Below are 14,066 nucleotides of genomic sequence, written 5' to 3'. Positions count from 1 at the left end.
ATATAAGTCTTTTATCTCCTTAGTTAAGTTTATTCCTAGGTATCTCAATTTTTTTGGTCAGATGGTAAATGGGATTGCTTTTTTAGTTTCACTTTCTGTAAGTTCACTATTGGTGTAAAGAAATGCCATGGATTTCTTAGCATTAATTTTGTATCCTGCTACATTGCCGAATTCATTTATTAAGCCTAATAATTTTTTGATGGAGTCTTTAGGGTTCTCTATGTACAGTATCATGTCATCTGCAAATAAGGACAGTTTTACTTCTTCTTTTCGAATCTGGATGCCTTTTATTTCTTCTTCTTGTCTGATCGCAACGGCTAGTACTTCCAGTACTATGTTGAACAGGAGTGGTGAGAGAGGGCATCCCTGTCTTGTTCCTGTTTTTAGGGGGAATGGTTTTAGTTTTTTCCCATTGGTTATGATGTTGGCTGTGGGTTTGTCATGTATGGCTTTTATTATGTTGAGGTATGATCCCTCAATTCCTATCTTGCTGAGAGTTTTTATCAAGAAAGGGTGTTGGATTTTGTCAAATGCTTTTTCTGCATCAATTGCTATGACTATATGGTTTTTTCCTCTCAATTTGTTTATGTGATGTATCACATTTATTGATTTGTGGATATTGTACCATCCTTGCATCCCTGGGATAAATCCTACTCGGTCATGGTGTATGATCTTTTTGATGTACTGCTGGATCCGATTTGCTAGGATTTTGTTGAGGATTTTGGCATCTATGTTCATGAGGGATATTGGCCTATAATTCTCTTTCATTGTATTGTCTTTATCTGGTTTTGGTATTAGAGTGATGCTGACTTCATAGAATGAGTTTGGAAGTGTTCCTTCTTCTTGGATCTTTTGACATAGTCTGAGGAGGATAGGTTTTAGTTCTTCCTTGAATGTTTGGTAAAACTCCCCTGTGAAGCTGTCTGGCCCCGGGCTTTTGTTTGCTGGAAGCTTTTTGATTACTTCTTCGATTTCCTCCATAGTTATTGGCCTATTGAGATTTTTAGATTCTTCCTGATTGAGTTTTGGAAGGTTGTATTTTTCTAGGAATATGTCCATTTCCTCCAGGTTGTCTAGTGTGTTGGAGTAGAGTTGTTCATAGTATTTTCTAACAATCCTTTGTATTTCTGTGGGGTCTGTTGTTATTTCTCCTCTTTCATTTCTGATTTTGTTTATTTGGGTCCTCTCTCTTTGTTTCTTGGTGAGCCTGGCTAGAGGTTTATCAATCTTGTTTATCCTTTCAAAGAACCAGCTCTTGGTTTTGTTGATCTTTTGTATCGTTTTTTTTTGGTCTCTATGTCGTTTATCTCCACTCTGATCTTTGTTATTTCCTTCCTTCTGCTTACACTGGGCTTTTCTTGTTGCTCTCTTTCTAACTCTTCGAGTTGTAGAGTTAGGTCATTTATTCTCATTGTTTCTTGTTTCTTGCAGTAGGCTGGTAGAGCTATGAACTTCCCTCTCAAGACTGCTTTTGCTGTGTCCCATAGGTTTTGGATTGTTGTGTTTTCATTGTCATTTGTTGCCATGATGTTTTTTATTTCTTCTTTGATCTCTCTGGTAACCCAGTCATTGTTTAATAGCATGCTATTTAGTCTCCATGTGTTTGATTTTTTTTGGATTGTTTTTGTTGTAGTTGATTTCCAGTTTTATGCCTTTGTGATCTGAGAAGATGCTTGATATGATTTCAATTTTCTTGAATTTGAAGAGACTTTGTCTGTGACCCAATATATGGTCTATCTTTGAAGATGACCCATGTGCACTTGAGAAGAATGTATATTCTGTGGCTTTGGGGTGAAGTGTTCTGAAGAGGTCAATTAAGTCCATCTGATCTAGTGAGTCATTTAGGATTGATGTTTCTTTGCTGATTTTTTGTTTAGAGGATTTGTCCAGTGGTGATAATGGGGTGTTAAAGTCCCCTACTATGATTGTATTGCTGTCAATCTCTCCCTTGATCTCCTCCAGAAGATTTCTTACGTATTTGGGTGCTCCTATATTGGGTGCATATATATTTACCAGAGTTATTTCTTCTTGTTGGATTGCTCCCTTTAGTATTATGAAGTGGCCTTCTTTATCTCTTTTTATGTCCTTCACTTTGAGATCTAATTTGTCAGATATAAGTATTGCTACCCCGGCTTTTTTTTCACTTCCATTCGCCTGAAAAACCTTTTTCCATCCCTTCACCATCAGTCTGTGTGCATCCTTTTTTTCTGAGGTGGGTTTCCTGTAGATGTTTGTTTGATTTTAATCCTCACCTGAGTATTTTTTCCATTGATTTTTTAGAGAGAGTGGAAGGGAAGGAAGAGAGAGAGAGAGAGAGAGAGAGAGAGAGAGAGAGAGAGAGAGAAACATCAATGTGAGAGAGACAACAAGTGGTTACCTCCTGCAGGTAGCCAGACAAGGGCAGGGGATGAACCTACAACCAACGTATGTGCTCTTGGCCTGGAATTGAACCTGAGACCCTTCAGGCTGATGCTCTAACCACTGTGAAGACCAGACAGGGCTGTATATTTGTTTTAAGATCTTAGACCAGTGGTCGGCAAACTGCAGCTCTCGAGCCACATGCGGCTCTTTGGCCCCTTGAGTGTGGCTCTTCCACAAAATACCACGTGCAGGCGCGCATGTATAGTGCGATTGAAACTTCGTGGCCCATGCACAGAAGTCGGTTTTCGGCCTGGGAGAGTCTATTTTGAAGAAGTGGCATTAGAAGAAGTGGGGGGTGGACATATAGAGAGGATGAACGAAAGGAGATAGACGAAACAAGTATATAAGACGAGTGTGGATGAGAGAGTTGGAAGGGGTTGACCTCATTGAACGTACCTCAATCAGATTGAGGACGTTTTTAGCAAAGGCCAGCTTAGGAGTACCCTAATTAAGTTAATAACAGTGTACCTACCTATATAGTTTAAGTTTAAAAAATTTGACTCTCAAAAGAAATTTCAATCATTGTACTGTTGATATTTGGCTCTGTTGACTAATGAGTTTGCCGACCACTATCTTAGACCCATTAACTATCTGATCAGATATATGACCACTCTTCTTAGAAAAATACACATACCCACAACATTTTTCGTACAATTTCAAAGGATTCTTGGATTTCTTAAAAACTATTCATGCAACACCTCTTTAGAGGTACAAGTGTCCCAGGTGAGGTAAGCTGATGAGAACACCAATCCACCTGAGAAGGGTCAGTATCCCTCAGTGGGAATGTGTATAACAGATTTATTTCAGAGGTTTCAACAAAGAGCGTATCACAAGGATACAGGAAAATTTAACTAACTTAAGAAGGGTTACCTAACCTCAATTATGCTTTTCCCCCACTCTATACTTTCTACAGTCCAAACCATGTTCGGGCTTTTTCCTCACTTCAGTCTTCACTCAGAGCACCTGATACCCAAGGGCATCTCCCCAAAGCATGCAGGACAGAGCACCAGGCCTAAGATTTCCCCCATGTGTTTTTTGTTTGTTTTGTTTTTTGTTGTTGTTAATCCTTCCCAAGGATATTTTTCCCATTGATTTTTAGATAGAGTGGAAGGGAGGGAGAGATGGGAGAGAGAGAGAGAGAGAGAGAGAGAGAGAGAGAGAGAGAGAGAGAAACACCGATGTGATAGCCACACTGACCAGGGTTTCACCATGTGTTTTGAAGTTCTAGGCCAGTTGTCAAGGCTGGCTATAATACCAGCACTTTCCTTGAACCTATTATTATTTATGAGTTCTGTAGAAAGCAAGTGCTTTCAAACCATGCCTAGCCTGACAGTGTAGCAAGGATGGCAGTGGACACTGGCTTCTAGAATTTAATCTATGAGTACTGTTTGCACAGTTTTGGACCTATCCTGGTCAGTATTGGAAAGCTGCTAATTTTTCTCCATTACTAGTGAGATATGACAAATAGGGAAAAAAGTAAAGCAGCTGGGAAATGGTGTGTTTTCTGCCCTAAAGGCATTCTAGAGCTTCCCTTGATTTTCATAAATAAATTAGAGGCCCAGTGCACAAGTGGAGTCCCTCAGCCTGGCCTGCGGGATCTTAATGAAATTGGCCTCTCTGACATCCTCTGAGGGGTTCTGGATTGCTAGAGGGCACAGGCCAGGCCGAGGGACCCCATTGGAGCAAGATCAGGCCAAGGAGGGGTGTGGGAGGTTGGCCAGCGGGGAGGGACCGCGGGAGGGCTCCAGGGCATGTCCAGCCCATCTCACTCAGTCCTGATCATCTGGACCCCAGCAGCAAGCTAAGCTACCAGTCAGAATGTCTGCCCCCTGGTGGTCAGTGCATGTCATAGCAAGCAGTTGAGCAGCCTTAGCATATCATTAGCATATTATGCTTTGATTGGTTGAACAGAGGACCAGACACAGCATATTAGGCTTTCATTATATAGGATAGGCAGATCTACACTAATAAAAAAGAAAGATGCAAATTGACCATACCTTTGAGGCGCCCACCAGCCAATCAGGGGTGAGTATGCAAATTAACCCAACAAAGATGGTGGGTTAATTTGTATATGCAGGTGCTGAGTGGCTGGGGACAGGGCAGCCACTTGCATGCACAGGCACCAAGCAGCCTGGGTCCCGGGAACAGGCATCCTCAGGACCCAGGCCGCTCTGAGCCTGTAGGCCCGCACATAGGCCCGGAGCAGCCGGGGTCCCGGAACAACCCCCGGCCACTCCGGGCCTATGCACACGGGTGCTGAGCAGCCAGGGGCGGGGCAGGAACACCCTCTGTGTCACCGTGGTGGGCCTGTGGGCAGCGCGCACATGCCGAATGGCTGGGGACAGGCGGGACAGCAAAAAAACCAAGAGTGTGGAGAGCACCAGGAATGCTGAGAATCATAGTTCTGGTGGCAGACACGTTGTGGGATCTCCTAGACACTAGAGCAAAGTGAGCCTGGAGCAAGTTACTGTTGCAGGTGGGTGATGGAGGGAGAGCAAAGGTGAGAGACATACATAAAGTCAGAGTGTCAAGGAAAATTTAAAAGGAAGATATCCTGCAACTTCTAGGAAATCTCCACCAATGGAGCAAAGAAAAAAAAAGACCTCTACTATTCTGTGAGCACAAAACCAAACTGGGTTGGGGTCTCAGACAATTCGCTCACATGACTGCAAAGACAGACATAAACTCCCAGATTGGAGAGGGCTCCCCTGAGGGCTCCCAGATTGGAGATGGTGCAGGTCGGGTTGAGGGATCCACCCCCCATGCACAAATCTTCGTGCACCCGGCCCCTAGTATAGGATAAAAGGGTAGATATACAGAATTGCAGCTGAGAGGTTGAACTGAATGAAATAAAATGGAAGAGTATTTTTATGGGACCCTACAAATTTAAATGAGGTGTTGTGAATCGTGGATATTGAGGCTGATTGGCTGACAATGGTGGAAAGGGCAGGAAATTTAAAGGGCTCCTAGCCTCCTCTTAGCCCTGTAACCTTGAGCCAACCACTTTCCTAGCCTGAGATTCAATTTTCTGGATGTAAGAATCTGGAAGACCCTGGCCCCTTCATCTTATACATGTGCTTCCTTCACTTCTCACCCTATCAATCAAGTAGGGTAAGTTGCCTGTCTCATAATTACCCCTTCTCTTAGAAAGGCATCATGATGAAGGGGTTAAGAGCACAGGATCATGGAATAGACTGGTTTTCCTACTCCTAGCTGTATGACTTCAAGCAAATACCTTATAACCTCTCTGGGCTTCAGTTTTCCCATCTGTAGTATAGTAATGGGAGTATCCCTTCACTAGGTTGTTGTGAGGCTTGTATAAAACAATGCATGTGAAATACTTAGATCAGTTACTGGAATTTAGTAAGCACTCAATATGTGCTAGTCATCATTATTATTCCCTAAGAAAAAAACCCTTTATATATAAAGTATCCATACCTCATTTGCCATGCCTAAACCAATTGACACCACCTTTCAGTCATAGCTGAATAAATCTGGGATAGGTCCTTGGCTAACATTGGGACAATGGAATTCTCTCTTCAACAAACATGAACTTTGAATAGAGCAGGGCAGAGAGAAGTGTTTTGAATAAGAGACTGAATAGATTTTTTTTTATTTGCTTGTTTTGGCCTTTATAGTGTTTTTTGTTGTTGTTGTTTGTTTGTTTTTTAATGTGGATTAGTAGCCAATATTTAAAAACCAGGGAATGTCATACAACAATCCACAATTCTGACTTTACTGGATCTCGCAGAACTGGACCAAATTCCTACATAGCAATAATTGGCTAGAGGGAAGCAGCAACTGCCCCAGTTCACCACAGCCTACTTCAACCCTGCTTGAACTCCAGAGTTTATGATCCTTGCTCCTTGAAGGCATGCTACCGAGGTGCCCTAGTTTCTGCTATTCCTGGGCCTGTACTGTTTCATTCCACCTTTGGTTCTTTGAAATACCCCAGGATCCTTCAAAGCATTCCCCTCAGCTACCTAGAATATCTGTTACAGCCAAAAGATGCAAAGGATAACAGACTGACTGGACTCCTATGGGACAGACCCCAAATGAGTTCTCAACATGACTGGTTCAAAAGAGCTGGCAAATTCCATGGAGCAGTCATCAGACCTTCTGATTTTGTTCTCTGATTGTCAAGTGTTGTAATCATAAATTTCTCTACCTGGAGTTTCTATATTCTGATCTCTAAGAGAATATATGTTCTGATCAAATTTTCCCAGACAGATCCAAATGCAAGCACTTGGTTCTATTAATCCCAAAATTATAGCTGTATTTTTCCAGATCATGTGTCCTAATTTAGGTGTTGAAAAATTACTCACCATCTACTTAAAATCCTAATATACTTTTCTAATCATTTGAAGTAGCTCTGATCATTAGAAGAGGGCATAATGAAGCCACTTGAAATCAATTTAAAAATCTTTTAAAGCTCTATTTAAAAAGTATTCAATAGATATCTTCTTGGACATGCATAATATGTTATTTCTGCCTGGAATGCACTAAGCCTTTCTTCATATGTAAAAATCCTACTCAGACTTCAAGGCTCATCTCAAAAGTTACATTCTAGATAAAGTTTCTCCTACCCACCTAGAAAGACTATTCATTTCTACTAGTGTGTTCTATAGCTCTTTGTATACTCTTTGATTATGGCATTCATCACATGGTACTATGAATATTGCTTTACTTGTTTGTCTCTTTATTCTCTGTGATTTCCTTGAGGTTAAATCATGTCTTAGCCATCTCTGTATCCCCAGCACCTGATTCATAATAGATACATCACCAGGGCTTGCTATATGGATGTTTATTGTTGAATGAATTAAAGTTAGATTAGAAAAAAATTCTGGAAACAATGTTTCCATAGAGTTAATATGGATTACAAATACGGAATGGCAGTGAATAGTGGAATATTTGGTGTCACCTAGACATGAAAAACAAATGGCACACATCACAAATAACTGGAGTTTTAAGACAGATTAAGAAAAATGTTATTAGAAAAAATGTTAACATTTCAAAAATAATTATATTTCCAAAGTATAGTTTTATTAAAAACATTATTTTTTAAAAATTTTTATGGAAAAATACATGTGCCTTCAGTTGAATAATTGACAAAGTTATAGATTGTTAAAGCATATTAAAATAAAATATGGATCATAAATGGAGGTAGGCTTGGGGGAGGGCGTAGAAATGTTCAGAAATACCTTCGGAGTGGGAAAACTTAGCCCAGAGGAAGAATGGAGACATGGATAATCTGAAAGACCTAGAGCAAAATCTTTTTACCTAGAAGCTGGAAGGTCAAAACTAGACCCAACTACCTCTACATACTGCAGCCAACTGAATAAACCAGTTAAGGCTCTGAGAGAAGCTCAGGACAACTTAGGAGAATTTGAACACACCAAGATAAAAGAAAGTGAGAAGTCAGAAGGTGAATCTAGTTTTAAATTAAGCTGTGCTGTACAACAGGTAAGGGGATCATAAAACCTTATATTTGTTTATTTGTTTGCCCAGGTTATAGCCCAAAATAGCATGCCAAAACTCTGTGATTATAGAATTAGTGGGCTGGTGATCTCTGAAGACATATATTTGCATATGTTCATATGCATGATGGAGATTTTAGGATGGAGGAGACAGAGGCCTGAGAAGAGATGAGGAAAATAAAGGAAATAATATTATAGAAGTTATTTATTGCTCCATAAAAAATTACCATAAACATTGTGGCTGAAAACAATACACATTTATTATCTCACAGTTCTGCTAGTTAGGAATTTGGATCTAGCTTAGCTGGGTATCTCACAAGACTGCAATCAAGGTAACAGCCAGGACTAGAGTCTCATTAGAAGGCTTGACTGGGAAAGGGTTCACTTTCAAGTTCACATGTTTGTTGGTGTGATTTGGTTCTTCACAGGTTGTTCAATACAGAGCCTCAGTTTTCTCCTGGCTGTTGGCTAGAGGCCTCACTCAATTCTTTACCAATAGGCTGCTTGCTCCATAAAATCATGTAATCCATGAAGGCAATAGAAATAATCGCTGGCAAGATAGTTAAAATCTTATGTAACATAATCACAGAAGGGACTTCCTAGCACTTTTGCCATATTATATTGGTGAGAATCAAGTTTCTAAGCCAGCCCACACTCAAGGGAAGGATATTACACAAGAATGTACCAGGGTATGGGGATTATTAAGGGTCATCTTGGAGTCTGTTCACCACAATTACTGGGTCTGTGCTCTAGTGGTTCCAAAGAGATTTAGTCCAGTTAGAACCAGATGGTGGAAAAGCCATGTACTTTGGATGATTCTTGGCATAAGGTGTGCTGCTTCATGGCTCAGGTCATTCACAAACTTGGGGAAATAACCAACCTTCCCCCTGCCTACCACTCGGCCATAGACAGCAGTACCATTAAGGATGGCCACTAGTAGATGACAGCTTTTCATGATCCAGGCTGTTCTTACGGGGGCAGAAACAATGACAAAGGGTCTTGAAAAGGAAGCTAGCATGAAAGTACATGAGAAGACATGTTTCTAAGAATAAAGTGAAATGCCTGTGGAGATCACAAAAGTAACTGGGGGAGTCTTTGAGGGAAGGCTGAGTTCTTCCCTTTGCAAGTGTCTCTGAAAGCCTGCACTTCGTGTCATTTGGGCACTAAATGTTCATGTAATCTCATGATGAAGCTTCTAGTCCTACTTAAAACTAAATTCATTATCTTTCCTCTCAGTCTACCTCTTCCCCAGGCTTCCCTATTTCTGATAATGGTCATGCAGGTTCAGAACCTTGGAATAATCTTCAACACACTTGTGCTTTTCTAGAGTCACTGCTTCCAACCTTTGTTAATTAAGGCTTTCAATCCCATCTGGTACCTCTCCTTTATTAGTTACTAGAGGCCTGGTGCATGAATTAATGCACAGGTGGTACCTCGGCCTGGATGGCGATCAGGGCCAATGGGGGGGGGGGGTGGCCTGCCAGGGGAGGGGCTGCAGGAGGTTGGCCAGTGGGGGGAGGGACTGCAGGAGGTTGGCCAACTGCAGGAGGTTGACTGTGGAAGCACACAGACCACCAAGGGGCAGCTCCTGCATTGAGCATCTGCCCCCTGGTGGTTAGTGTGCATCATAGCAACCAGTTGACTGGTTGTTCACCACTTAGGCTTTTATATATATACTAGGGGCCCGGTGCACAAAATTCGTGCACTGGGTGGGGAGGGGGAGTGTCCCTCAGCCCAGCCTGCCCCCTCTCACATACTGGGAGCCCTCAGGCGTTGACCCCCATCACCCTCCAATCTCAGGATCTGCCCCTTGCCCAGGCCTGATGCCTCTGCCAGAGGTGCCAGGCCTGGGCAGGGGACCCTCATTTCCCCCCGATCACTGGTTCTGCCTTCCGCCCAGGCCTGATGCCTCTGGCCCAGGCGTCAGGCCTGGGCAGGGGACCCCCAGACCCCTCCGATTGCTGGCTCCACCCCTGGCCCAGCCTGATGCCTCTGGCCCAGGATTCAGGCCTGGGCAGGGGACCCCCCTCTCCCCCCGATCACAGGCTCCACCCTCGCCCAGGCCTGATGCCTCGGCCAGAGGCGTCGACCCCCATCACCCTCCGATCGCCTGATCGGCCCCTTGCCCAGGCCTGACGCCTCCGCCAGAGGTGTCAGGCTTGGACAGGGGACCCCCATCTCCCCCCGATCACTGGCTCTGACCCCCGCCCAGGCCTGATGCCTCTGGCCCAGGAATCATGCCTGGGCAGGGGACCCCCATCTCCCTCTGATCACTTGCTCCACCCCCTGCCCAAGCCTGACGCCTCTGACCCAGGCTTCAGGCCTGGGCAAGGGGACCCTCATATCCCTCCAATAATCGGCTCCGCCCCCCACACAGGCCTGATGCCTCTGGCCCAGCATCAGGCCTGGGCAGGGGACCTCCAGCCCCCCTCCGATTGCTGCACTGCCCCCCGCCAGTCTGATGCTCCGCAGAGAGTTGACCCTCATCACCCTCCGATCGCCAATCACGAATCGGCCCCTTGCCCTGCCCCGGGTCTTAGCTCCCCCTGGGTTTCCAATCACCGTCAGTGGCAGGGGGCTTCTTCCATCCTTTCCCTTTTGCCTCCCAGCATTGTTCCTACATATGCAAATTAGCCGCCATCTTGGCTGGAAGTTAATTTGCATATCACCCTGATTAGCCAATGGGAAGGGTAGCGGTCGTACGCTAATTACCATGTTTCTCTTTTATTAGATAGGAAAAGTACATGAGGCCCAGTGCACAAATTCGTGCACAGGTGGAATCTGGCCAGCCTGCCCTGATGGGGGCCAATTGGGGCTGGGCCAGCAGTGGCAGGGGAAGGGGACATGGGAGGTTGGCCTGCTGGCCCCACCCCAGATCGGGCTGGTTGGCAGGCTGCAGTGGGTGTCATAGCAACCGGTTGTTCTGGTCATTCTGGCATTCTGGTAACTGGCTTTTTATATATATAGATTATATAGATTCACCTGCAAGTCACAGAACATCAAAATTGACAATGTCTTAAACAAGGTAGATGTTTATTTTTTGCAAATGTTAATGTAGAGAGTCCAGGGCTAATGATCACTCCACAATCACTGGGATCCAGGGTTCTTCTACCCTGTTGCTCTGCACTTCTCAACACACAGCTTCCATGCTAGTTAGAAATGTGGGTCTAACTTAGCTGGATCTCTCACAAGACTGTTAATGGGCCAGTGTCACATCATGATTCAAGATGGTTGCTCCAGTTCTAGCCATCATGTTTGCATTCTTTCCAGGAGGAACTAAAAAACGCAAAAGTATCCTCCTTTGAAGAACACTTCCTAGAAGCTGCATCTATCATCAAAACATAGCTTATAGCCCATTGACCAGAACTTACAGCCACTCATAACTCCAAAATAAATTTTGAAATTGATATTGGAAATATAAAGGCTGGCTGAGCCCTGACCGGTTTGACTCAGGGGATAGAGCGTTGGCCTAGGGACTAAAGGGTCCCAGGTTCGATTTCGGTCAAGGGCATGTACCTTGGTTGCGGGCATATCCCCAGTGAGGGGTGTGCAGGAGGCAGCTGATCAATGTTTCTCTCTCATTGATGTTTCTAACTCTCTATCCCTCTCCCTTCCTCTCTGTAAAAAAAATCAATAAAATATATTTTAATAAAATAAAAAAAAGAAATATAAAGGCTGGGAATATAAATTTTGTTTTGGTAGCCATATTTTTACCTAAAAATTGTGAGTTTTATACTAAGGAAGGAGAACTAATACTGGGAGACAACTATAATTCTGTCTTAAACTCTGAAATGAACTGGTTCTAAACTTTATAGATTTTAATTTAATTCTAATTTTAGAACTAGAAAAGGTACCTTAGAAATCATGTGGTACAACCTGCATTTTATAGAAGAAGAAAGTGATCCAGAGATAAGGTAACTTGCCCATAGTGAGTTAGTGAACAACATGAGATTAGAACCTGACAAAGTCATCTTCTTAGTTTCTTAAAATTGTTAAGAGCAAGGTATGGTTGAAAACCAGAGTCTGGAAAGTTAAGAAAACTGAACTCATCTCAGCTATGCCATCAACATTGTGTCACCTTGGACAAGTCTTGTAATTCTCTTTCTGTTATAATTACGTTCTCTGTAAAATGAGGGGATTGGACTAGTATATGTTATGTAGTAGTTCTTACAGTATTACAATTCTATATGGTTCTGTGATTTTTTATCATCCCACTGTCACCATTTTTCAATGGCAGTCCTTTCCTTGCTGTGTTTAGGTATTTGAGGCCCTCCATGATCAAGGCCCAATCTACCATTCCAGATATGTCCCCATTCTCCTCTATACACACTCATTATTTCATAAACACACCCCACACTTCTCTTTTGCTCCTTTGCTCATGGTGTCCACTCACCAACACCCTTCTTTGGCTGTTAACAATCTTCCCCCATGTATCAAGGCCCATTTTTAGATAAATACATTCATAAATGCATACATAATCATAATTAAGTATTTACTATGGGTTAGGCCTTATTCTGAGAGATTTACATATATTAACTCATTTAATTCTTACAATAAGCCTATGCTATTATTATTATACCCATTCTACACAGGAGCAGACTAAAACAGGAAATTAAGTAACTTGCTGTGGCATAAGACGCTATATGCTCATCAAAGCTGTTTCATTTTTCTCTTCCTGTGCACACATTTCCCATCCTCCCTTGCAATTAGGTTAAGACCATGTAACTGGCTTCTGGCCAATATAATATGGAAAGAAATAATATAAGTACTTCCAAGCCTGGCCCTTAAAAAATCTCAGTAATCGGCCCGACCCCACCCCCGGACCCGGACCCGGACTCGGACCCCTTCCCTCCCTGGATTCCCCAGAATTTCCCAGGATTCCCCACCCCTCCAGCACCACTGGGGATCCTGTGGGCCTGGAGCAAGTCCCTGCCCAAGGCCAGTCCCTGCCCAGCGCCCTGGTTTGCCCCTCCCCCCATTGGAGGTGCCTGGAGCCAGCCCTAGGAGCCACAGCCCAGCGGCTACGGAAACTGCAGTCTGGAGGGTCCATGCTTGTGATTCTCAATGGAGAGTGAAAACACAGATTCAGAACGAAAACCAGCCCCCATCGGTCACTGATTCTCAAAAGATGGAGGCTGCCCCTAACTGTTCAAAATGCCCCAGGTGACACATCAGAAGAGGAGCCTAAAAGGCCCCCTGCCCAACAAAAGCCTGGTCAAGCACAGGCCTCCAATGAGGTGGCAGAGTCCATCTCTTGCAAGTTTCCAGCTGGGATCAAGATTATTAACCACCCCACTATGCCCAACACCCAAGTTGTGGCCATCCCAACAATGCCAATATCCAGAGTATCATCACAGCATTGACCTCCAAAGGAGAAGAGAGTGGCAGCAATGGGCCCAACAAATTCATCCTCATTAGCAATGGGAGAGCTCCCACTCACCCTCCAGAACCCCAACCTCAAGCCCAAACCAGCAATGATTCCAAGAGGACAGAAGGGATCACCACGTAGATCGTGAGCACCTTTCAAACTGCGGGGGTAAAACCCCCTGAGACCGGGTCCTGGCTGCCACGTAGATTGGGAGCACCTTTCAAACTGAAAACCCCATGAGACCGGGTCCTGACCACCACGTAGATTGTGAGCACCTTTCAAACTGCAAACCCAATGAGACCGGGTCCTGGCCGCCATGTAGATCACGAGCACCTTTCAAACTGCGCGGGTAAAACCCGTGAGACCGGGTCCTGGCCTCTATGTGTGCTGCCACGTAGATCTCGGGGGGCCAGCAGCCTCCTCTTCCCTGCCCCCCCCCCTTGCCGGTGATCGGAGAATTACCTGTATTTTTTTTTCAAAGTACCTGTATTTTTAATAATTTCTTGACATGGTAAAAGAATTTTACATTATGATCCAAGGGTGGTGGGGTGAGGAGAAGGAGCAGCAGAACAATCCAACAAACAAAAAGGGAAACAGAAATGCATGGTGGAAGGGATTTGAAGGGTGGGTAGGGGCATTGCCCAACTGAAATGCAAATGGTTTGTTACTGAGTACTATTCATGGGAAGACAGCATCCTGACTCCTTCTCTATACAGCATATTGGGAGTAAATATGATGTATCCAGGTGTAATATGATAAGGGGTTGGAAGACAGACAGGGGAAAGAAGTCAGAAATAGAC

The sequence above is a fragment of the Myotis lucifugus genome, unplaced genomic scaffold (assembly GCF_000147115.1).
Source record: "Myotis lucifugus unplaced genomic scaffold, Myoluc2.0 scaffold_2, whole genome shotgun sequence".
Classification (NCBI taxonomy): Eukaryota; Metazoa; Chordata; class Mammalia; order Chiroptera; family Vespertilionidae; genus Myotis; species Myotis lucifugus.
This window is presented reverse-complemented; position numbering follows the sequence as displayed.